Source organism: Panthera pardus, unplaced genomic scaffold (genome assembly GCF_024362965.1).
Source record: "Panthera pardus isolate Hobbes unplaced genomic scaffold, ASM2436296v1 HiC_scaffold_13, whole genome shotgun sequence".
NCBI classification, from domain to species: Eukaryota; Metazoa; Chordata; class Mammalia; order Carnivora; family Felidae; genus Panthera; species Panthera pardus.
Genome location: NW_026526688.1, coordinates 128247477 through 128273990, shown reverse-complemented (window position 1 = coordinate 128273990; position 26514 = coordinate 128247477). Strand labels below are relative to the sequence as shown.

The window sequence follows — 26514 nt, the reverse complement described above, 5'->3', positions numbered from 1 at the left end:
GTGAAATCATATGGTATTTGATTTTTTCTGGCTGAATTATTTCATTTAGCATAATACACTCTAGCTCCATCCATATCCTTGCAAAAGGCAAGGTTTCATTCTTTTTGATCACCGAGTAATATTCCATTGTGTGTGTGTGTGTATGTATGTGTGTATATATATATATATATATATACACACATATACATATACATATATATATATATATATATATATATATATATATATATACACTATGTCTTTTGTATTTATTCATCAGTCAGTGGACATTTGGGCTCTTTCCATAGTTTGGCTATTATTGATAATGCTGCTCTAAACATTGGAGTGGATATGCTGCTTCAAATCTGTATGTTTGTATCCTTTGGATCAATACTTAGTAGTGCAGTAGCTGGATCATAGGGTAGTACTGCTTAACAGTTTGCATTCTCACCAGTGGTGTAAGAAGATTCCTCTTCCTCTACATCCTCACCAACATCTGTTGTTTCCTGGGTTGTTAATTTTTGCCACTCTGACAGGTGTGAGGTGGTATCTCATCATGCTTTTGATTTGTATTTCTCTGATAATGAGTGATGTTGAGCATCTTTGCATGTGTCTCTTAGCCATCTGGATGTCTTCTTTGGAAAAGTGTCTATTCATGTCTTCTGCCCATTTCTTCACTGGGTTGTTTTTTTTTTAAGTGTTGACTTCTTTTAAAAAAATTTTTTTTTAACGTTTATTTATTTTTGAGACAGAGAGAGAGAAAATTAAAAATATGGCATGAACGGGGAGAAATTTAAAAATATGGCATGAACGGGGGAGGGTCAGAGAGAGGGAGACACAGAATCTGAAACAGGCTCCAGGCTCTGCGCCATCAGCACAGAGCCCGACGCAAGGCTTGAACTCACGGACCGCGAGATCATGACCTGAGCCGAAGTCGGCTGCTTAACCGACTGAGCCACCCAGGCGCCCCAGGTGTTGACTTCTTTATAGATTTTGGGTACTAACTATTATCACATTTGTCATATGTCATTTGCAAATATCTTCTTCTCAAATATCTTTTAAAAGTCTGCTTCTTAGTTCTGTTGATTATTTCCTTTTCTGTGCAGAAGCTTTTTATCTTGATGATGTCCCAGTAGTACATGTTTGCTTTTGTTTCTCCTGCTTCCAGAGACATGTCAAGTAAGAAGTTGCTATGGCTGAGGTCAAAGAGGTTGCTGCCTGTGTTCTTTAGATTTTTATGGTTTCCCTTCTCATATTTAGGTCTTTCCTTCCCTTTGAATTTATTTTTGTGTATGGTGTAAGAAAGTGGTCCAATTTCATTTTTCTGCATGTCACTGTCAAGTTTTCCCAGCGCCATTTGTTGAAGAGATTGTCTGTTTTCCACTGGATATTCTTTACTGCTTTATCGAAGATCAATTGAACATATATTTGTGCATACATTTCTGGGTTTTCTATTCTGTTCCATTAATCTGTGTTTGTGCTAGTTCCATACTGTCTTGTGGTTACAGCTTTGTAAAGTAGTTTGAAGAATGGATACCTCTATCTTTGCTTTTTTTTTCAGGATTTTTTTGACTATTCATAGTTTTTTTGTGGTTTCATACAAAATTTAGGGTGATTTCTTCTAGCTCTGTGAAATGCTGATGGTATTTTGATAGGGACTGCATTAAATGTATAGATTGCTTGGGTAGTATAGAAATGTTAACAGTGTTTGTTCTTCCAATCCATGAGCATAGAATTTTTTCCCATTTTTTGTCATCTTGAATTTCTTTCATATGTGTTCTATAGTTTACATAGTATGGATCTTATACTGCTTTGGTTAGGTTTATTCCTAGGTATCTTATTGTGTTTGGAGCAATTGTAAATGGCATGAATTCATTGATTTCTTTCTCTGCTGCTTCATTATTGGTGTATAAAAATGCAACAGATTTCTGTGTGTTGATTTTGTATCCTGTGACTTTGCTGTCATGTATTTGTTCATGTATTTGTTCTAGCAATTTTTTTGATGGCGCTTTCAGGTTTTCTACTTAGAATATCATGTCATCTGCAAAGAGTGAAAGTTTGATTTATTCTTTGCCCATTTGAATGCCTTTCATTTCTTTTTGTTGTCTGATTGCTAAGGCTAAGACTCCCAGTACTATGTTAAATAGTAAAGGTGAGAGTCAAGATCCCTGATGCTCTCTGTAGAGGAAAAGCTCTTAGTGTTGCCCCATTGAGGATGATATTACATGTGTGTCTTTTGTATATGGCTTTTATGTTGTTGAGGTATGTTCCATCCATACCTTACTTTATTGAGGGTTTTTATCAAGAATGGGTGCTGTATTTTATGAAATGCTTTTTTGTATCTTTTAAGAAGATCATATGGTTCTTATCCTTTCTTTTATTAATGTGGTGTGTCACGGTGATTGATTTGTGAATTTTGAACCAGCCCTGCAGCCCAAGAATAAATCCCACTTGATCATGGTGAATAATTCTTTTAATGTATTGTAAAATTCAGTTTGCTATTATTTTGTTAAGAATTTTTGCATCCATGTTCATCAGAGATATTTGTCTTTAATTCCCCTTTTTAGTGGGGTCTTTGTATGGTTTCAGAATTGAGGTAATGCTGGACTTGTAGAAAGAGTTTGGAAGTTTTCCTTCCATTTCTATTTTTTGGAACAGTTTGAGAATAGGTATTAACTCTTCTTGAAATGTCTGGGAAGCCATCTAGCCCTGGGGTTTTGTTTGTTGGGAGATTTTTGATTATTGATTTAATTTCTTTGCTGGTTATCAGTCTGTTCACATTTTCTATTTCTTCTTGTTTTCGTTTTGGTAATTTGTATGTGTCTAGCAATTTTTCCATTTCTTTCACATTGCCCAGTGTGTTGGCATAATTTTTTTCACAATATTCTCTAATAATTGATTGTATTCTGTGGTGTCGGTTGTGATATCTCCTCTTTTGTTTATTATTTATTTGTTTCCTTTATCTTTTTGATAAGTCTGGCTTGGGGTTTATTAATTGTATTAATTCTTTTAAAGAACCAGCCCTTAGTTCTGTTGATCTTTTCCACTGTTTTTTTTTTTTTTTGTTTGTTTGTTTGTTTGTTTGTTTCAGTATCATTTATTTCTACTCTAATCTATATTATTCCCTGTCTTCTGCTGGCTTTAGGCTTTGCTTGCTGTTCCATTTCTAGCTCCTATAGGTGTAAGGTTAGGTTGTAAATTTGAGACTTTTCTTACTTGTTGAAGTAGTCCTGTATTGGAATATACTTCCCTTGTAGGATTACCTTTGTTTAATTCCAAAGGTTTTGGACATGTCATGTTTACATTATCATTTGTTTCCATGTATTTTTCAAGTTTCTTCCTTAATTTCCTGGTTAACCTATTTATTCTTTAGTGGGATATTCTTTAATCTTCATGTATGTGTGGTCTTTCCAAATGATTTTATTGTGGTTGACTTCAAGTTATATAGCATTGTGGTCTGAAAATTTGTGTGGTATGATCTCAGTCTTTTTGTGTTTTTTAAGGGGTTATTAGTGACCCAGTGTGTGATCTATTATGGAGAATGTTCCATGTGCATTCATAAAGGTGTGTATTCTGCTTTAGGATGAAATGTTCTGAATATATGTTAAGTCCATCTGGTCCAGTGTGTTATCCAAAGCCATTGTTTCCGTGTTGATTTTCTGCTTAGGTGATCTGTCCATTGTTGTAAGTTGGGTGTTAAATTCTCCTACTATTGTATTATTATCAATGAATTTATGTTTGTTATTGATTTGTATATTGGGTGCCTTCAGGTTGGAGACATAAATATTTACAATTGTTAGATCTTCTTGATGGATAGACCCTTAGTTATGATGTAATGCCCTTCTTCATCTCTTGTTACAGTCTTTGGTTTAAAAATATGGCTACCCTGGCTGTCCTTTGGTGTCCCTTACCAGGATAGATGGGTCTTCATCCTCTCACTTTCAGTTGGTAGGTGTCTTTAGGTCTAAAATGAGCCTCTTTTAGGCATCATGTAGCTAGGTCTCGTTTTTGTTTGTTTGTGTGTTTGTTTGTTTTCCATTCTGATATGTATGTCTTTTGATTGGAACATTTAGTCCATTTACATTCCGAGTGATTATCATATGAATTTAGTGCCATTGTGTTACCTAAAAAGTTTCTGGTGATATTCTCTGTTCCTTTCTAGTCTTTGTTGTGTTTGGTCTTTCCCACTCAAAGAATTTTCTTTATTATTTCTTGTATGACTGGTTTATTGGTCTATCTCCTTTAATTTTTTTTTTTTTTTTTTTTTTTTTTTTGGTCTGGGAAACTTTATCTTTCCTTCTGTTCTGAATGACAGCCTTTATGGATAAAGTATTATTCACTGCATATTTTTCCCCTTCAGCATGCCACTTCCTTCTATCTTGCCAAGTTTCTGTGGAGAGATCTGCTGTGAAGTCGATATGTCTTCCCTTGTAGGTTAAGGAATTATTTTTCCCTTGATGCTTTCAGGATTCTTTCCTTGTCTGAGTATTTTGTGAATTTGACTATGGTATTTCTTCATGATGGCCAGCTTTTGTTGAATTAATGCGAGTTCTCTGTCCTTTTTGGATTTTGATGTTGTTTTTCTTTCCCAGATTAGGAAAGTTTTCATCTATAATTTGCTCAAATAAATCTTCTGCCCCTTTTTATTTATCTTCTTCTTCTGGGACTCCTATGATAGGAATGTTATTATACTTTAAAGATTCGCTGATTTCACTGTCTACATTTGTGATCCAATATCTTTCTTTCCCTCTTCTTTTCAGCTCCATTATTTCCAATAATTTTATCTTCTGTATCACTGATTCCTTCTTTTGAGTTGTCTGTCTTTGTTGTCATTGCACCAGTCAGTTTTGCAACTCAGTAATAACATTTTTTATTTTGGCCAGTCTAGTTTTTAGTTCTTTTATCTCTACAGTAAGTATTCCTTAGTGTCTTCTATACTTTTCTCAAACCCAGCTAGTATCCTTATGATTGTTGTTTTAAAATCTGGTTCACACATCTTACTTGTATCTGTATCGATTAAATCCCTGGTTGTGACTTCTTCCTGTTCTTTTTCTGGGGGGTAAATTCCTCTATCTAGTCATTTTGTCTGGGTCCCTGGTTTGTTTGTGTGTGTGTGTGTGTGTGTGTGTGTGTGTGTGTGTGTGATTAATAGGAAAGTCTGTTGTATTCCTTCTCGTGAGATGAATAGGTATATTAAGAAGAGGTCAAAACAAAGAAGAACCTAGATCCTATGTATGTTTGGTCTACTTGTTAAAAGAAACTAGATCCAAAAAAAATTAAAAATGAAAAACAGAGAAGCTAGATACAAAAAAAAGGAAGCTAGATTTTAGATGTGTTTTGGTCTGTTAGTTAATAGAACCTAGATCAAAAAAAATACATAAATGTTCTTACTGTATTTTATATTAAAAAACAAAACAAAACAAAAACAAAGGCAGCTAGATTCTATTTCCCTTTAGAGCTGAAGCTTTATAGCACTCTATGGTCAGTAGACATTGTGCATGGGAGGGGTTAGTGCTGGTCTTCTGGGGCTGCAGCTACTGTGCTGATTCTCAGGTGTACCTGCCATAGTGGTGATGCACCTGCAGGGCACAGGAAGGCACGGTTTGGTGTAAGTGGCTCCTGGCCTCCTCTTGGTGGTGCTGTTTTGCTCACTGAAGTGGGTCTATACTGATGGGTGAAGGCAGGAAAAGGCCTAGGGCAGCAATCTAGTCTCTCTTTGGGGGAGTTCAAGGTGCCACTCCTCACGAAAGCCTCACAGAAGAGCAAATCATCACGCTTCTATGTCCCTGGCTTTTGTCACATCCCTGCCCTCATCCTGTGTCAGAGCTGTCTGCCTGCAGGCAGCACAACACTCCATGTTTTATCTTAGGTGAGGCTAGGTTTCAAAACTCCCATCTTCAGAGACACCCAGGGCATGGAGCCCCACTGATCCTCTGGTGGAGGGTCTCACCATGCTGTGGCCAGGTGTCAGTTGGTCGCATGGCCATACAGCTGGTTGGAGTTTATGGTAAAGCACAGCAGAAGGCTGGCACCAGGCTCGCTGCCCTCAGCCCGCATCCCCATTCCAATGCTAGTGAATAGAGAAACTCATTAGTGCGCATCAGGTCTTTTAACCCCAGAGAGCTCATGCCACCTCTCCCAAATACACTCCAAGAAGCGGCACTGTTTCTTCCCATGCTACCCGGGGGATCCTCAGACCATGCTGCCAGCTCATGGATCTCCACCCTGCTTCCCCACCAGAAGTCGGCTAAGTCTACCAGGCAGAACCCTGGCAATGGAGGTCCTCTAAAACTTGAGACTTTGCACTCAGTTGTTTATAAAACATTGGAGTATTCAGCCCTTCTTCTTTTCCCAGTCAATGGTTTTGGGGAACAGTTTTTCTTGTGCAAAGCTCTGCAGATGTTCTCAATCTCTCTCTCTCTCTCTGTCTCACTCTCTGTCTCTCTCTCTCTCTGTCTCTCTCTCTCTCTCTCTCTGTCTCTCTCTCTCTTTCTGTATCCCTCCTTTCCATGATCAGAGCTTCCTCCCTTCTGTAGTACCTGCAGCTCCTTTCTCCCCCAAACAAGTCTACGCAACTCCTACCTATCATGATGAGGCCATTTTTTAAATCTCTAGTTATGCAGTTTGTTTTCTCTGATCGATTTCTTGGGTGTTCAGAATGACTTGATGTTTATCTAGCTGTGTTTGAGGGATGAGGTGAGCTTAGGGCACCCTACTCCTCCACCATCTTAACCTCCTCTTTCAATAGTGAACTCTCATAAATCAGCACATTCTAAAGTACAAAAAAGTAACTTCATTATATATGAATATATACTTTTTTTTTAATCTGGCAAAGTTTGGATTAAAGTTTTCAAAGATTTGTTTTGCTTTGGATCCATTTCTCACAATTAGTGTAATGATCCATTCCTACCTGGAAGGCCTCATTTGTGTGTTCTCTCCTCTGTAAAATGAAATCTCCTTGGAAAGATGAAGTTGAGTTTACTTAGAGTGAAGCCACTGCAGTGAAGAACAGGGAAAATTCAGTTTTGGGCTTAACTCTGTAGACTAAAGATAAAATTCTCAGATTTCTTTCAGGTTAGTGGGCAGTGAATGACACTTAAATGATACTGCAATGTTCTAATAATTTCTAGTGCTAATTAGTACAATATAAAATCAGGAGTGAACATAATTATTTTTTTCTCTATTTGAGGATAAGTACCATAACTTTACAACTATCCTAATGGTAGGTATATCGTTAAAGTTAGGCAAACATTGAATTTTACTGTAATTATTTTTACAAATTAATTCCAAACAGTGCTTTGGTCAATTCTAATTTTTTGGCATTGGCTGCTTTATTTCCAGACCTTTACAGGTCAGCCAGATGCTGCCAAGTTCCCATGCCTAATTGTGCCAGATCTGGAGGTGTGTAGGAACACAGACAAGCCATGGTTGTAATGGGAGGAACTCAGGCTTTGGAATCTAATCTTGATTTGCATTTTGGCTCTCTAAATCACAATTTCCTTATCTATAATATCTACCTCATAAAAATTTAAGAAAGATTTAAATAAGTTGTATATGTATGTAAAATAGAGTGCTATAATCATAATAGGACTCACCCATACACACACATACACACACACATATGTTTCTCTTTTCCTATGACATTCTGTTATGGAAAGAGTTTAGAGACTTATATTTATCAATATAGATAATATGAATATTTCATTTATAATTCTAAATTATCCAGGCCAACTCTCTTTTTTTCTTTGGCACAGAGAATTATGAAGTTGATACAACCGTTTTCTCATGAATTTGAGACTGCCTTATGAATGCCAGTGCCTGTGGAATAAGCCTTATCTGAGTGGTTTTGTAAAGGATTAAATTGTAACCTCTCACTATAACCCCCTGCCTTTCCAGTTTAATGATTAAAAAGAGTAACTTTGTTAGGATTATGTGCTTTAGTTAAGCTTTAGGGAAGTTCTGAAAATGAGAAGCTACAAAGAAATGGAATGAGTTTTCTTTCCTGATAACTAGAATTACTTTTCCCACCTGTACTTGTTTGTGGTATGCTTCAGGAGCTGGTAGGTTTATCACATTTTCTGCCTCAGTAAGGTGTGAGTAATACATAGACTAAAGAATCCCTGGGCTGGAAAATTGATTTTATGCTTACAATGGGTGAAAATTATTAACAAGCCTAATAATACTTGGAGTAATTTTTCTGTAAGAGCTACTATTTTCATTTGCAAAACATAGCAGGGAGAATTATGTATAATTCTAATTTTTCCACCTATCTTGATATATAATTCTATTAGGAACACTGGTACTCCAACTTTAGAATAGTCATATATAGAGACATACACACTTGAATGCTTCTTGGTCTTTATTTGTTAGTGACTGCTTAGGATATTGTCTTTTTATTGTGGATCTTTTTCTTTACCAAATTTTCAACATGTAGCTAATGAGTAAAGCCAGTCAACTCATACAATTTCTGGTTTCAGAGATTTTGTAAAATTAATTATATCCTAAATATAATTGTGTCACATTAGCCAGATATTTTTCATTATCTTCCCTCTGGCTCCAACTTATTCAATTATTCTTACTTCTCTACAGCTTTGCATGAACAGTAGTCTCCAGCTATATGAAATAACTCCTTTCAGTGCACATCTACATTTTTCTATCTACTTTTCTTATTTTGTTCCTTTGTCAATTTGTCCTTCTTCTACTCTTGAAATGTGTAATTCTACCTATTTTTCCAGGGCCAGTTCAAATGACCTTATTCCACATAATATTCTGTGGTGGACCCATGAATTCTGAACCCCTTTAAATCTCTACAATGTTTAATTCAAGTATCACATATAGAATACATTACACTTTTTTATGTATTTAAGAATTTGTAGGACTAGTGAAGCTAGAAACTATGTTTGTGGCATTTAATATTTAGGCTTTCTCCTACATGGGAAAAATAAAAATGTAGGAGCTAAGCAAAACTAAATTCATTTCGAAAAAGGCTAATTTTTAAGTAGTCGTGAAAATATCAATTTAATGTAATAGACATCAAATACGAGCATGCACAAATAAACATAAGGTCAAAATTTGATTAAGAAAACACTGTGTCCCTCAAGGGCAGACTTTTTCATGGGTAAAAAAAGTCATACAATCATTACATTAGTGCATGGCAAGTTGTAATACTTGTAGATTGATAGACTCTTAAAGTATAGTTGGAGCACTTGATGAGAGATGAGAAAGGTAAACTTTGATTTTATGAATGTGTAATTTGAGGTGTAACACTGTCTGGGAATTTTATTTGGGCCTATGGATAGAGCTCAGTTTCAGAATATAATTCTGCTCTAAGAGTTCTGAATCCTGCATTTTGTAGCTCACTTACAGTGAGGGGCTCATAAAACCCAAGATAATATAAAGCATTATGTTCTAAGTGAAATTGAAGGGGTGATTTATTTAGAAAATTGGTAGAACTCTCTCTCTCTGATCAACAGCTGAAAATATAAGTTTAAGTTCCGAAAGAATCTCTGTCGTTCATAAGGCAATAGAAGCTTTACATGAAAGGCAAGAATAAACACATTTGACATGCAGATGCTTAATTGTGATGTATGTTGTTGTTAAAATAATAAAGACAGACCTTTTGAAATTTCATATCTCTTTATGAAATTTATATTTTGCTGGTATAAATAAATTATTCCAACTTCTGAAATATATATCCTATGTTTTCAGTGTGGTGGTGAGTCTGTTCATGAAAAGAAGGAAAGGTATCTCATGCCAGAATACATTTGGTGTTCTAATAGCAAGTGATGACTGTTAAAATACTGACTTTGGAATTATTAGTTTTTGTATTTGAATCTGACTTTAACTTTGAACTAAAACTGTAGGAATGGTTTTTGAGAAAGAATGTGGTTTTAATAAATTAACTTTTCAGCCACATTTTCATATTTCAATATATAGTTGTGTTACTTATTACTTTCATGTATTTTGATAATATATTAGGAAATTATTAATCTTATAGGGGTAAATTGGTAAGGGGATACCCTGCAAATGGAGCTTCTTGATAGGAAAAATTCCGAAGCTGGAAAAAAAGTAGACAATATTGTAAAATATGTAAATTAGGGCTGTCAGTAGTGTTTTTCATCCAAAATGATTTTTTTTTTCAGTATATATTCTACTTACTGAATTCCTGTTTGCTAGGATCTAGGACCTTTAAATGTTTGCTTACTTTATAATTACAGTTTAAGAAGACCTAACTGTTGTATCTCACAGAACAAAATTTTTAATCATTTTCAAAATCACAGGTTTCCCCCCTTAAATCCACTTAATTTCTTTATTATAGCACTTATGCCATTGTAATGCTGACCATCTATCTACCTTCTTACCTACCTACCTAACGAGAAATTTCTGTAACTAGACGATGTCTTTAAGACTACGAGGTGAGTTCAATTTCTATTACTACTGTTTAATACAGTGTGGATGTCTAGCATAGGAACATAAGCATATGATATTTGTTAAAGAAAGTAGTGTAATTAACCAGTATTTTTCTCCCATGTTGGGTAGGCACAGGACTAGTTGTTCGCAAATACTAGGGCATTAGACATTATTGCTCATATTTTAAAGAATAAAGCTAAACCAGTGTATTAGTTTGCTTTTGCAGTGTAACAAAGTACCACACACTTAGAAGTTTAAAACAATACACATGTATTAGTTCACAGTTCTGTATGTCATAAGTCTGACATGGCGTGGATGGGTTCTCTGCTTAGGATATCACAAAGCTGCAATCAAAATATCAGCTGTGCTGAGTTCTTGTCTGGTTGCTGTAAGGAAGAATCTGCTTCCATGCTCATTCTTATCGTTGACAGAGGTCAGTTTCCTGTGGTTGAATGACAGTATTCATTTTCTTGCTTCCTGATAGCAGGAGGCCTCTCTCAGCTACTAGAAGCTGCCTGCATACACTGCCTTGTTGCCCCATTCATCATCAAGCTAGCAGTGGCATATCTGATTCCTCCCATGTTAGAATCTCTGATTTCTCCCTCTGCTCCCAGCAAGAATAAGCTCTCTGCTGCTAAAGGTTCATGTGATTAGATCAGTCTCACTCAGATAATATGCCTAATTTGATATAAACCGATTCTTGGCGCCTCAATTACATCTGGAAAATCCCTTCACCGTCACACTATGTTAGTATCTGAGTAACTGGCTTAAGTTGCATGTGTCCTAGGAGCCAGGAATCTTTAGGGGCCGTTGTAGAGTTTTGTTTGCCACACTGAACACTGATGAGGAAAAAAAACAAAGTGTCCAAGTGCTCAAGGTAGAGTAGGTGTTTAATTCAAATCTAAGTACAGTGTTTTATAATCTTTTGGTACATATCACCTTTTATAATGTTTACAATAATAATCAAGCTAAATGTTATAATAATGCATTTTCTAATTTTATGTTGCCTGTTAATATACAGAGTTCTCTAGATTGAACATTCTTAACTTGAGATATTTGCATTTGTTTAAAATTGAGCTGCCCCCTAACCCCACCACATAGTTGAGAATCTACTTACAACTTTTGACTCCTGAAAAACTTTAATAGCCTACTGTTGACTGAAAGCCTACCAATAACATAAAGGAATGATCAACACATATTGTCTATGTTATTTGTGTTATATACTATATTTTTACAATAAAGAAAGCTACAGAAAAGAAAATGTCCTTAAGAAAATCATAAGGAAGATAAAATACATTTACAGTCCTGTAATGTATTTATCAGGAAAGATTTGCTTCTAAATGGACTCCGCATACTTCAAACCTATGTTGTTCAAGAGCTCAACTGTAAATTGGGGTGTTTAAGGAATTAGGAGGAGAGGGAAAAGTGTGTTTATTTAACACCTGTTATCTACTCTGTCTATATATTCCATATGCTTACGAAAATGACATGTTTATAGTGTACTCTAGTAGAGTGTATTAAAACTTCTGAAATCAATAGCTAGAAAGCATATTTACTCAATAATTTTAAGCAGTATTGAGGTTATCAGATAATTTACTTTTATAACCAAATATGAAAATGTTCTCTCTAAAGGGAAAATGAAAAGAAAAAAGGTTCGATGTCAATTGTTTCTTGATGTCACCTGAGTGACATTATATATATTTCTTTAGGATATTGTTACAGTCAAGTTATATACATATATATGTGTGTGTGTGTGTGTGTGTGTGTGTGTGTGTGTGTGTATGTATATATTCACACATACATATACATATATATGAAACTATATACACCTATATATTCACACACATATGTATACATATATGTGAAAATATATACACATATATATATATGAAAATTTATAAAACAACATTCAAATAGAAGGCATTAGTAGATGTGTATACTTTATCTATTACCCATATAGTCCCTGTATATTAGCTAGCATCTTTGTAAATGGTAGAGGTTCATGTGCCTTTTACTGACTATTCATGGTTCCGAAAGCCTGATAGGTTTCAGTAAACCTTATGGATATGCTTAGCAGCTGGTGTAATTTTTGTGGTGAAGTATCAACTCACTTTAGCAGGGTATGTGTAATGCATCTTAAAATAAAAGTAAAAATTATTCAAAATGTCATGATATCCATACATAGAAAAAAAGCCAGAAAATTCATATTACCATTAAATTCAATATGGAAATTTTTTGAAGATAGAAAACAATCCAATAAATAGAGTCATTATTCTGCATAGCATATAACTTTCTAATTGCATTTACAGAAATAAAACAAAGTTTGCGAAAAAGCAAAAAGGGGACCAGAAAATTTGTTGATGACATATCCAATGAATACAATTTTGGACAATAGGATCCATGTTAGGCCTGACTGAATCTATTCATTCTCCAGTCAGCAGGGAGCACACCTCCTTCAGAGGCAGAAAAGCCCGAGGAAGTTCCTCACTTTTGCAAACAACATGTAGAGTAAGTTCCTTCACTCTCAACAATCCTTATTGCACATTGAGATATTTTTCTGTAGGATGAGTGAAGAAATTACACTATTATTAAACAATGGTAACTAATTTAACCTATATCCAAGAATAATACAGGTACTATTTTTGTTCATGCTAAAGACGAATAATTGGAAGAAATTCTGTGTAACTGTAAAAACTTGGTACTTCATGATGATGAAAAGTGCCAAAGATAATACAGTTTTGGATACACATTACACAGTTTCATCCAAAGCATGGTCAGTATTGTGTAATGCTGATGCTTAGTTGTGAATGACTGTCACTTACAGTAGTTGGGGTGGGAAACTTGCTGTTAAAAGCTGTTCAGTCTCAGATCCCTATCTCTAAAGTGGTGCATAGTCTAGAGATTTATTTCATTGTGATTAACATTGTACCTCCAGTGTCCTTTTTGTAAGTAGTTACCCTTCAGAAGTTGGAAATGATCACATCTGTGTTTGATTGTTACTAAAGTAGTATGTTTACATTCATTTAAGAAATGGCTCAAATACCACCAAAAAGCTATTTTTTTTCAAATACACTGCAGTTGTCATTAGCAAGCTATATAATGTTGCTGTTTCTGCTTGTTCATTCCTTTGTGATTTTGACACATCCAGGTTCAAAAATTACATATTTTCTTTAATTATAGAGTATGTCTTACTTCCCACAATATAAATATATAAAAAATATGTAATCTATATTGGTTTTCCTTATATCTGAATTAGATGACCTTTAGGAGCTCTTCAGATTATAATCTGATGGATTTCCAGTTTTAACTGAAGTATATTTATAGAAAGTGCTCAACTTGTATTTGCAACTTCTACAGAAAAGTTGCTTGCTTATATTCAGAGCATATTTGAAAATTTATTAAGCATTACAAAACTATGATTAGTTCTGCTTTATTTGTTATATCTTAACTCAAGAAGGACCTTTGGAATTTATTAAGTATTTATACAAATAAATCTCTAATTGCATTTAGGTAAATAAAACAAAAGTTTATTAGGAAAATATGACTCTAGAGCATGAAACTTCTTAAACTATTCTTTTCAAATTTTCACTGCTCTATAGAAGCTATCTACACGATGAATGCAATAGCAAATAGAGCTGAGGTGTGGATCTCTGAACAATAATTTTGACTCAAGACCTTAGTATTTGTAGTTTAAATATTTTGTAGAGGTATAATTATACTATTAATATTATGATTTGTGGTAGATTTTTAAATACTCAATTATATAATTATGTTTTATGTATTACACAAATATTTATTGCCTATTATGCAACAAGTGCCTTTCTTTGCACTGGTGATTATTTTATGAATATAACAGACAACATCCTTTGTCTCATGGAACCTGTATTCTAGAGAGGGGAAGAGAATAAATAATAAATAAAGAGTTAAGATATGTAGACTATCAGATGGTAATATGTACTTTGTCAAAAAATATATCAGGGGTGGAGGAAATGGAGTGGAGGCAGAGTTTAAAATTTTAAATTGGGTGATCAAGGGAGGTCTCACAAAGAAGTTATCATTTGGACAAGGACTTGTAGCAGTTGAGAAAGGCAGCTATGTGTTTGTGTCAAGGGAAGACCATCCCAAGCAGAAGGAAGAACAAGATGAAGATCTCTGACACGGGGACGTGGGTTGTGTTTTCTAGGAACAACTAGGAGGCTGGGGTAATGATATCAAGGAGAAACAGAATGAGTATGAGGGTCTCTATGAGGGCTCTATAAGCCCCTGGAATGATTTTGATTGTTTCTACAGATGTGCTGAGATGCCATTCTGGCTGCCTCTCACATGCCAGCTAGCATTTACAACTTTTGTCTCTTCCAAGTTTTCTGACTTCTTTTTTTTTAATGATTTTTTTTAATGTTTACTTTTGAGAGAGAGAGAGAGAGAGGGAGAGAAAGAGAGAGAGAGAACACATGAGTAGGGCAGGGGCAAAGAGAGAGGGAGACACAGAATCTGAAACAGGTTCTGGGTTCTAAGCTGTCAGTGCAGAGCCTGATGGAGGGCTTGAACCCATGAACTGCAAGATCATGACCTGAGCTGAAGTCGGACGCTTAACCTGAGCCACCCAGGTGGCTCATTTTCTGACTTCTTATGTTAATTCCTCAGATACATACTACTTTGCTCTTGTGAAGTTTCTGTTGATTTTGGCAGCAGGAATGAGGAATCTTGTCATCTGGTCAGACTTCGATGTGTAAAATTGTTTTGAAATACAATTAAGAAGTAAAAATTTCAGGGGTGCCTGGGTAGCTATGTTGGTTAAGTGTCCAACTCTTGATTTCAGCTCAGGTCATGATCTAATGGTTGTGAGATGCAGCCCATGCGTCGTCGGTCCCTCGCTGATAGTGCGGAGCCTGCTTGAGATTCTCCCATTTTCCCTCTCTCTGCCCCTCCTTTGCTTGTGCTGTCTCTATCAAAATAAATAAACATTAAAAAAATAATAATAATGAGGGGCGCCTAGGTGGCTCAGTCGGTTAAGTGTCCGACTTCAGCTCAGGTCATGATCTCAAGGTTCGTGAGTTTGAGCCCCGCATCAGGCTCTGTGCTGACAGCTCAGGGCCTGAAGCCTGCTTTGGATTCTGTGTCTCCCTCTCTCTCTGCTCCTCCCCTGCTCACACTCTGTCTCTTTCTCAAAAATAAGTAAAGATTAAAATAATAACAGTAATAATAATGAAAATATAAATCTCTAGTTGAGCAGTGTCCTCAAGAGAAAGCTAAGGTTTATCTAAAGCAACCAGTCTTCCATAAAGGAGTTGAAAATATTAATAGCATACAGTGATGATGGAATGAGGTGGCCAGAGTGCAAAACAGTATTTGTGCAAAGGTATAGGAGACATTAGTTGAATGAAAAAAAAAATAGGGAGAAAATGAAAAGATGTAATTATAGTTAAAGAAACCTACATTTTGGACAGCAACCAAAGATGCCAGAAGTTAGAATCATGATGGGATTAGCTGGCCTTACATTCTCATTAAGAATCTCACAGGCTTTCTAAGACCCAGATAGAGTCCTGCAATGAATTTCTTAACCATTTTGGAACAGTTTTAAAATTTTTATTTACAATGGGCTCATTAAAAGATGTCTTACAGCCTCTCACATCTGATTGTTTGAAACTTGGAGAACTGACTTCTTAATAAACCAGAAGATATAAGTGAAAAAGTGTTTTAAATATAGGTAACATAGGTACGGCTATATGGGCTATATGAATAATAAGTATCGGTATATGAATTCTTGTAATCATGATTTTTTTCTTATCATGATTTTGATATAGTACATTGTTTAACATTGTGTACCTTTTGTTCAAATTCTGGCTCAAGAAAGTTGTTTTAGATTACTTCACTATTAAATCAGGAATAGTTTTTGAAAACACTGAAAAGTGCATAGAACTCAACATAGCAAACATCCGTCTGTCCACCTACAACCTAGCGTTTATACGTATCAATATTGTGTTAACCTATTTTAGAAATTATGTTAAAGGAAAGAAAATTTGTTTACTTTTTTATTGCAAAAGAATCCCTACAATATTTACTTGAAGTTTGACTTAAAGTCTTAAGCAGTAGTAAGGGATCTCTAGGATTCTACTTATGTTTTCTTCATACATTTCATCTGAGGATGTTCACGTATCAGCAAAGCAGTAGAATATTTTTACAAACTGGACTTTTTTTTCATTGTTTATTTATTTTTTGAGAGAGAGAGAGACTGGGGGCGGGAAGAGAGGGAGAGGGTGAGAGAGAGAGAGAAACCCAAGCACATTGTGTGTCGTCAGCACAGAGCCCGATGCGGGGCTCAAACTCATGAACCGTGAGATCACGACCTTAGCTGAAATCAACAGTCGGATGCTTAACTGACTGAGTGACCCAGGTGCCCTGACTTTGAAAAATTTTTTTTCTTGTACTCGTGGATAATTGCTTTACATGAAGTGCCGTAAATAAACATTCTTACTGGACATATTTTGACTTTTAAAATCATTTCTCAAGAGGTTAATGAAAGTCCATAGTGTATTCTCTGTCATCTCTTTTAATAGGGCCCACAGCTCATTTGAGTTATCACTTCTTTCCAGCTGCTATTTTATCTTCTTTTTCTTCAAAAGAAGAATACTACATATCATGTCATTGAGTCAGACTGTCAAAAGAGATGAATTAAGGACACAGTTTGAAAGCATTCATGGTTGTCTCTTTTTTCAGCACATGTAATTCTGAAAGCAGAATACTTTTTCTCAACAGTGGACGAAGCTTTTGAACATAGAAAGAGTTTATTAGTATAAAAACTATAGGTTTTTGAATATAGAAAGTTCTGTATTCAAGCCCTAGTTCATTTACTTTATAACTTTGTATTTGGTAATTCACCTAACATTGTGATTGGGTAATTTATATCCTCATCTATAATACGAGGATGAAGAGAACTATGTAAACAGGAATTCCAAAGTTTCAAGATATTATTGCTTTCTTAAGAATAAGAATAAGTTATTCTTCAGAATAAACTCAAAGTGGCAAGCATGCATACACAACTTTGGACATATTTGAAAGATTTATTGTCATGCAATAATTTAAAATAGTACTTGAAACTTGATTTCTCTTAAATATTTGACTTGTATATGGCAAAAACTATGATTATGAAACAGACATTTATAGATGAGAGAAATTTGGGTCCATTATGCAACCACTTACAACTAACAAATACTTACAAAATATTGTCATCCTTTTAAGGAAACTCATGTCTCACTTACTGGTGGCTAGTCTACAGCTGTAATGGAACTACTGTTTTCTCATTGCTCATGAAATATTTTGTAGAGCAACTCTCAGCAATAGCTGTGTACTGCTCCTTAACGATTTCCTTAGTATGTGAAACAACACAAAATATGACATGTTGGAAAAAAGTTCATACATGCCCCCAAAATTTTTGGTTTCAAATTTTAGAATGCTAACATAATAAAAATGATAAAATTACAAGTGAATTCAGAGTTAATAAAAAAACTATGAAGTTTGAGAATTATGTCAGAAGGGTACCTTTTTCCTACCTGAAATATACTACATGATGCCTTCTTTTCTTTAGAAATAAAGACAATGTTTGACAGTTCTAAAGTACTTAATTTCAAGTGACTTATCTATGAAGACAATGTTTTACATTCTAAAGTGCTTAATTTCAAGTGACTTACCTAAGTCAACTCAGATTGGTAAATTACTTTTTTTATCTAGAAGCAGAGTAATTTTTTTTTACTTTTTATTTACTGTGTAGAAGACAGCTTAAACTAAATTATTTGTGTGCAAAATGAGTTTCACTCTTCAAAGAGCATATAATTCACACTGTTTTTTTTCATACAGGTATTTCTTTTACATATGGTTTTACCATATCAGTTCTCACACTTTCTATGGTAATGGAAGGTGGTATTAAAAGGATCTAGTGAATTGTTACAAAAGGAAAAAAAAAAAGTTATATCTGTTCCATCTAATAATACCTGTAAGTCTGCTACCGTCTTACTTTTTTTTTTTTTTTTAAGTGCATCATTTCAGTTTGGGAACCATTTGAATTGCTGTGCAGTGTTTAAAAAGTCTCTTCAGAAACCAATTCTTTCTATTCTTGTCATGGCAGTTAAGTTTGCAATAATAGGGCATTGCTTCAAACAAATGTATGGTATGGAGAAAGGGACTGAAATGAGATATGAAATTCTGGATTATAAAACTTCACAGATTCAATTAGAAAATATGGAAAAAATTGAAAAGTTAATCCCATTCTTTTCCATTTTATTTTAGTAGCCAAATACACATAACATAAAACGTATCATGTTAACCATTAAGTATACTGTTGGGTTGTGTTCAATACATTCACAAAGTTGTACTACTATCACCACTCTCTGTTTGCAAAATTCCTTTCGTCTTGTGAAACTGAAATTCTATACCTATTAAGCATAAACTCTCCAATTCCCTCTTTCGTAGCCCCAGAACTCCAGCATTCTAATTTCTATCTCTATGATATTGACTACTCTCAGTATTTCATATAATGGATTTATCTAGTATTTATTTAATTGCAACTGGCTTATTTCACTTAACATTCTCAAAGCTCATCCATGTTATACCATATGTCAGAATTTCCTTCCTTTTTTTTTTAAGCTTTAATTTTTTTAAGTTAATTCATTTAGAGAGAGAAAAAGAATCCAAGCAGGAGAAGGGCAGAGAGAGAAGGAGAGAAGGAATCACAAGCAGGCTCTGCACTGTCAGTGCAGTATCCGACTTGGGGCTGGATCCCAGGTTCTGTGAGATCATGACCTGAGCCAAAATCAAGAATCGGGCACTTAACCGACTGAGCTACCCAGGCAACCCAGAATTTCCTTCATTCTTATGACTGAATTTCATTGTATGTGTTTACCACATTTTGATTGTTCATTCATGTGTCAATAAACGCTTAGGTTGTTTCTATGTTTTAGCTGTTAAGAATAACGCTGCTATGAATATGAGTGTACAAATCTCTTCAAGATGCTTTTTTCAATTTTTTTGAGTTATATAGTCATAAATGGAAATGTTAAATCCCATGGTAATTCTATGTTTTTTGTTTGTTTGTTTATAGGACTACGATGCTGTTTTCTTTTTTTTTTTTTTAATTTTTAAATTTATTTTTGACAGAGAGAGAGAGACAGAGCATGAGCGGGGGAGGGGCAGAGAGAGAGGGAGACACAGAATCCGAAACAGGCTCCAGGCTCCGAGCTGTCAGCCCAGAGCCTGACGCGGGGCTCGAACTCACAAACTGTGAGATCATGACCTGAGCCGAAGTCGGATGCTCAGCCGACTGAGCCACCCAGGCGCCCCATACGATGCTGTTTTCTATAGAAGCTGTACCATTTTACATTATCACTAGTGATACAGAAAGGTTTCAGTTTCTCTGCATCTTTGCATGCACTTGTTATTTTCTGGTTATTTTTGATAGTAGCAATTCTAATTATTTTGAGGTGGTTTTGAAGTGTACTTTTGATTCGTATTTTCCTAATGATTAGTGATGTTGAGCATTTTTTTTTAATGAACTTACTGGGCACTTCTATGTCTACTTTGGAAAAATAACTATTCAAGTTCTTTGTACAGTTTTGAAGCAGATTGTCTGGTTTTTGAGTTTTATGAGTTCTCCCTATATCTGGATATTAACTTCTTATCAGATATATGATTTACAATTAATTTGTGAGTCTCTTGTATATAGTATATAGTTGGATCATTGTTTCTGTTCATTTGTTTGTTTTTAGCCTTTTTGCCAAATTCTGTCTTTTGATGGGAGAGTTTATAACATTTACATGTGAAATAATTACTGAGGTGGGACTTCTGTCATTTTGCTATTTGTTTTCCTTAAGTCTTAGTAGCTTTATTGTCTCTCATTTCCTGCAGTGCTGTCTTCTTTTTTATTTAGTTGTTTTTTAGTAAGATTTAAAGCTTTACATTTTTACATTTCAACAATTAAATTCCTTTCTCATTTTCTTTTCTTTATATTCCATAACTGTTTTCTTTGTAGTCATCATGGGGATTATACTTAACATCCTAAAGTTATAACAGCCTAATTTGAATTAATACCAGCTAAACTTCAATAACAAGCAAAAACTCTGCTCTTTTATCCCTCTATCCAGCCCTTTTGATTCTTGATGTCACAAAATTGCATTTACATACATTTTGTGCCACAAAACATAAACTAATATTTAAAAAAAATTCTATTAGTCTAAAAAATCTATTAGTCTCTTAAATTATGTAGAAAACAAAATGTGCAGTTACAAACCAAACTTACAATAATGCCAGCTTTAGACTGATAATTATCTTTTCATAAAATATACACTAGTCTCTTAAATCACATAGAAAATTTAAAAATGGAGTTATAAATGATCATTACAACAATGCTGACTTTACTAATTGCCCATTTGGCTTTAGGTATTTACTTAAAGGTATTTATCTTTACCATGATCTTTATTTCTTCATATGGCTTTGAGCCGCTGTGACATGTCCTTTCATTTCAACCTGCAGGACTCCATTGAAAATTTCTTGCACAGCAGATCTAATGCTAATGAACACCCTCAACTTTTGTTTATCTGGATATGTCTTAATTTCTCCCTTAGTTTTGCCTGATGCCTTCTGGCCTCCAAAGTTTCTAATGAGAAGTCTGTTGATAATGTTACTGAGGATCCCTTGTATATGAGTGCCTTCTATATTGTTGTGTTCATGATTTTTCCCTGTGTGTTTGGCTTTTGAGAATTGAATTATGATGTTTCTCAGTGTGAGTCTCTGAGTTCTTCTTTCTTGGAGTTCACTGAGTTTCTTGGATGTTTATATCTGTTTTTTATCAAATTTTGGTCACTTTAAGCTATTATTTCCTCAGTTATCCTCTCTTTTCCTTTGAGAATCCCACAATGCATGTGTTGGTCTTCTTGGTGTTGTCCAACAGGACTCTTAAATTCTGTTCACTATTCTTCAGTCATTTTTATTTCTCTTTCTCAGACTTGATAATTTCCATTGTCATATCTTCAAGGTCACTGGTTCTTTCTTCTGCCTGCTCTCTGAGGCCTTCTAGTGAAATTTTTATTTCCATTATTGCACTTTACAGCTCCAGGATTTGTTTTTGGTTTCTCTTTAGGTCTTCAGTACCTTTATTGATATTTCTGTTTGCCCATCTATTGTTTTCTTGACTTTCTCCATATTTTTGTTTAGTTTGTTGATCATCCTTAAGGCAGCTGTTTGAAAATCTTCCTCTAATAGATCTACCAGCAGGTCTTTTTCTGGGATGATGTCTGTTGACTAAGTTTTTTTTTCCTTCAAATGGGCCATATTGCCCTGTTTTCTTTGTATAACATATTTTTTGTTGTTGTTGTTATTGTTTAAAACTGGATATTTCAATCTAAAAATAGAGTAAATCTGGAACTCAAATTCTTTTTCCTCATAGTTTACTTTTCTTTGCTTTTGTTTTTATTTATTATCTGTTTTTTAAAAATTTTTGTAGGTTGTTTCTGTGTCAAGGATCAACTTGAAATGTAAATTTAAAGTATTTTCAGTTCTTTTCTCAACCTCCATCTTTTTCTAGACCTGTACATTGACTTTGTAATTTATCTGTGTATATAGCTGCCGTTGAATATCCTGGTTGGTAATGTCTGGCTCGCAAAGGAGAAAAATAGAAAAATGAAGGGGGAAAATAAGAGTACTGGCTCTTTAAATCTTCTGGAAATAACTCCAGCCATGGTGGGGGATGGTGGTTTGCAACAAAGGGAAGGAGTAGAGGGAGAAGAATGCAGCAATGCTGGTTTCCTGTTTCTTTTTCTATACCTCTAAGATCAGAAGCAGAATCAGCCATTTGTGCTACAGCACAGATCCCCTGTATTTAGAGGACAGAATTCTTTTTGTGCACCCTGGCTCCTACAAACTATGTGCTAGGTGCTCCTGGAAAGGCCTACAGCTGCCTGCCAGATGGCTGAGGGGTAGAAGGTGTGTAGCTGGTAACTGTACTAAGGGCTGAAATTGACCAAAATTAACCACAATTTAACCTCTAAGCCTTTCTCTGGAAGATGCAAGTTGCAATCCTTCAATAGATTTCAAACTTCCAAAATAGTTATTACCTCAGACAGAATCTACCAATGCAGTTGTCTAGATAGGGAAATAAATTCCTGATGCTTCCTACTTCACTGTCCTCCCAGAATCCTCTGTAAATAGTGCTATTTTTATAAAGAATTGATTACTGATCTTTCAATGTCTAATACTCTTGTAAAAATTACAAATAATTCTTATTAGAAGAACTGATTTGGGATATATATAGTCCCCAAACCCCCAGACTTAGATAAAAATGCATAAGGTTTTTAGAGAGGATCTGTGTTCCAACACAAAGTGATTATTTTAAAGATTAGATTCCTATTATTCTCCACATGGATGATCCAGATTATCTTCCTTAAGCAGCCTGTATTTCCTTTTGTCCCACAGACTTCTGGAAAGCATACTGCAAAGTCAGATTTTCAAGTGAAACTATTATCAGTTCAAATGTGCTTTGGGTTTCTGTATAACTTTACAAACATTCCAAATGAAATATGAATTCAGTGTCATTGGAGAGTTGGCTGAGTAAAAGGCCATATTACAATGAAGAACCCCTTCATGAATTCGACTTAGCTCACACTTTGATGCAATGTTACAACTTAAATTCTAACATAAATGCCCTTGTCTGAAATCTCAAGAGAGAGTCATTGAAATTTTGGCTTTTTAGTCTATGATTTGCTCTTCTCATCTTAAGTCACTTTATCATAATATTTTGGAAAAAAAAGAAAATTTAAAGATATCTGCAAAATAAAAATATTTCAGGGGCACTTGGGTGGCTCAGTTGGTTGAGCGTCGGACTTCGGCTCAGGTCATGATCTCACGGTTTGTGAGTTTGAGCCCCGCATCAGGCTCTGTGCTGACAGCTCAGAGCCTGGATCCTGCTTTGGATTCTGTCTCCTTCTCTCTCTGCCCCTCCCCACTTATGCTCTGTCTCTCTGCCTCTCAAAAATAAATGAATGTAAAAAAAAATTTTTTTAAATATTTCAAAATGTATAATATGCCTTCCAGTATTTATGTGTGATCGTTTTAATAATCTGCATTGAATTTTATCTCTTTGCAATTTTTTCTTTCTACATTATATCTAACTCCCTCTGTGATCTTGGCAATATTCTCTTTGAACCTGATTATCTATCTTTAAAACAAGAATGATGCTCACCTATAAACTACATAATTATGGTGGATAAAGTGGAAGTTAATATTATAATGTACTTTGAACTCTAAGAACAAAGTGCTAAGTAAGCATTAGACGCTGGGAGATAATGAACCAGTTAGTTTCTATACCTGATCACAATTTGAATATTACAGATCCAAGTAAATTATTAAAGGCCTTTAATACATAAAGTCAATGACTCTGGCATTGTCATTGTTAGGATCATTAGTCACTAAAGTGAAAAAAATATTCTAAGTCTTTAAGAAATGAAAGGCTAGAGATTTGTTATGAACCCTGCATTTAGGAACATATCAAAGTGCATACGTTACTGGAACCCACTTAACATTACTCTAAAGTAACTACGAAAATTTTCATTTAACCTAATGTTTTGAAATTTACCCCAATTTAATTTCTTGTATGTATGAGGTTATTAAAAAAGAAAAATTAAACATAAAGTTTGAGAAAAAATTGTGTAAATACTTTGGCTAAACTACTCTTTAAATAGTATAGTTTAAATCGTTGTGCTAAATATTGTACCTATAAAAATTATGCAAAATACTATTTGAATACTTTTATATGCTAGTCATCATTAATAAAAAATTCTCCCAACAGGGGCACCTGGTTAAGCATCTGACTTGGTTTCAACTCAAGTCATGATCTCAAGGTTCATAAGCTCAAGACCCACGTTGGGCTGTGTGCTTCCAGTGCAGAGTCTGCTTGAGATTCTCTCTCTCCCCCCACTTCTCTGCCCCTACCCTACCTTCTCTCTCTTTCTCTCTCTCAACAAATAAATAAACTTAAAAAAATTATCCAAAAAAATATTAAAACCTATTTCAGAATTTTAACTTACAAATAAAATTTCATTGTGATAGTTATAAAAACAAAAATGTTCCTATCACTTGGTAATATAGAAATTTATGATAATGAATATATTGCCATATATAAACCTGTAGGTTTTTTTAGGAAGGTGTTGAAACTGAGAACTGTGAATTCTGTCAGTCATCACTTGCTTTGGGTCTCGGGAAGATTACTTAATCTAAGCCTCATTTTCCATCAATACTTTTTCATCAAAACTAAATGATATAATCCCAGTTAACCACTTAGTACAGTGCTTATTACTAACACATGTTAATTGAGTTCAGTGTTATTATTTCAATTATTATAAACTTGACAGAAACACAACAGAGTAAAATTGTCTCTGATTCAGAATAATATTTGCTAATTGTCATGAATTTGGTGTATATCCAGTACTTCCTTTCCAACAGTAGGAGTTATTGTTTCCGTTTACTTTCTTAGAGTGTGAAGGGTAAGATAGGGTGAGCTGGGGAAAATACACCTCTTGGTAAAAGGAGAAAGGTTCTAAAAACCCTGTGCATGACTATCAAGACATTAGCATAGAACAAATTTTCTATTGAATAAGGGGCTGCAGACCACATTTGTAATACAGAATTAATTCGTGGAGGATATCTCAATGTAATTATTATTGTCTGGGAAAATAGCTTTATATGTACATATACACATGCACACACACACACACACACACACACACTTACACACACTACCTTCATTGTAACAGTATCCCACTGAAATAGTAGCCTATATGCTCAAGTAAAGATGCCAGATGGTATAGAAAATGTTTATTTCATTTGGTCACAATTCTGGTAATTTTTCTTGTTGTTGAGTAGAATGTTTGACCTTGTTTCTTCCAACTGAGAGCGATATAAGTGGAGGGTGAAAAAAAGGAGAAATCTGATTTTTGAGGTATTTATAATGTCTTTGATTATTTGTGCTCCTTTTGAAATGTATGTACAGTCTCCACTGACCTATTGGGGATACCATTAGTAGATGTAAGCAAAGTTAAAGATCTTTTCTTAAAAAAATGTCTATTTATTTATTGAGAGAGAGGGAAAACCCATGCGTGTGAGTGGGGGAAGGGAGGTAGAGGGAGAGAGAGAACCCCAAGCAGACTCTGTGCTACCAGGACAGAGCCCAATGCAGGGCTGGATCCCACAACCCTGGGATCATGACCTGAGCTGAAATCAAGAGTAAGACACTTAACCAACTGAACCACCCAGATGTCCCTAAAGATCTCTTATGTGGATATCTGCACAACATACAACTATGTGTATGCAGAGTGTATTATTAGACTTAAAAAAAAAAAGCCTTGTGAATAGTAGCATCTAAAACAGTGAAGATTTATGATGAATTAGTAATTCTGAATAGCTCTGCAGAACTGTAAATTCTACTGTGACCAATAAATTGTCCCAAAACAGAGAATTTTGCTTTTTATCTTTATTTAACTTCCTAAGTTAAATTGTTGATGCCTCTAGGGCAAATCCAATGTATTTTATGTAAAAATATTCCTATGTTCAAGTTTTGCTCTCATTCTTCAATTTTTAATACTTCAGGGCTTATAGTAAATGAATGTGATATGTTAATCACCAGATGTAATACTAGTAATTGAATGTACATATACAATTATATATACATACATATATTTGACATTGTGTATATGTACATGTTAATACATACAGACATATATCTGACATTGTGTGTATGTATATGTTTTTCAGAAAGTAAATGCTTGAAATGAAATAAAAAAGCATGATATGGAAGAAATAGCTTCAAACTTGAAACCAGAAAAACTAAATTCCTGTTTTCATCCCATCTAACTTTTTGCTGTGTAATTTTGTTCAAATCACTTAAAATATTTTCACTACATTTTCTGAAGAAGTGGAATTTGTGTGTACCATCTCTAATTTTTTTTTCAACTGTGAGTCTATGAAATCTCAGTGTGCACTTCTATGGTCATCTTATCAAGACATCTTAATTTTGCTATGGTCTGATTCAACATGTAATAGATTTCAGCTGTTTTATCAGCAAATTATTTCTTAAGAAACAATGAG

General features: G+C 34.6%; 1 protein-coding gene across 2 annotated transcripts in view; it reads left to right on the top strand.

The window, feature by feature from the left end:
* The window catches only part of GRID2 (glutamate ionotropic receptor delta type subunit 2), a 1432440-nt gene that overhangs the window by 259127 nt on the left and 1146799 nt on the right, over nt 1-26514 (top strand). Inside the window, exon 1 of one of the 2 annotated variants that reach the window (XM_019464250.2) lies at nt 7940-8039. The exons of the other annotated variant lie outside the window; for it this stretch is intronic. The gene's annotated coding sequence lies outside the window, so the exon portion shown is untranslated. Of the gene's footprint in view, nt 1-7939; nt 8040-26514 lie in introns of those variants that run through there. 2 annotated transcript variants of the gene reach the window in all.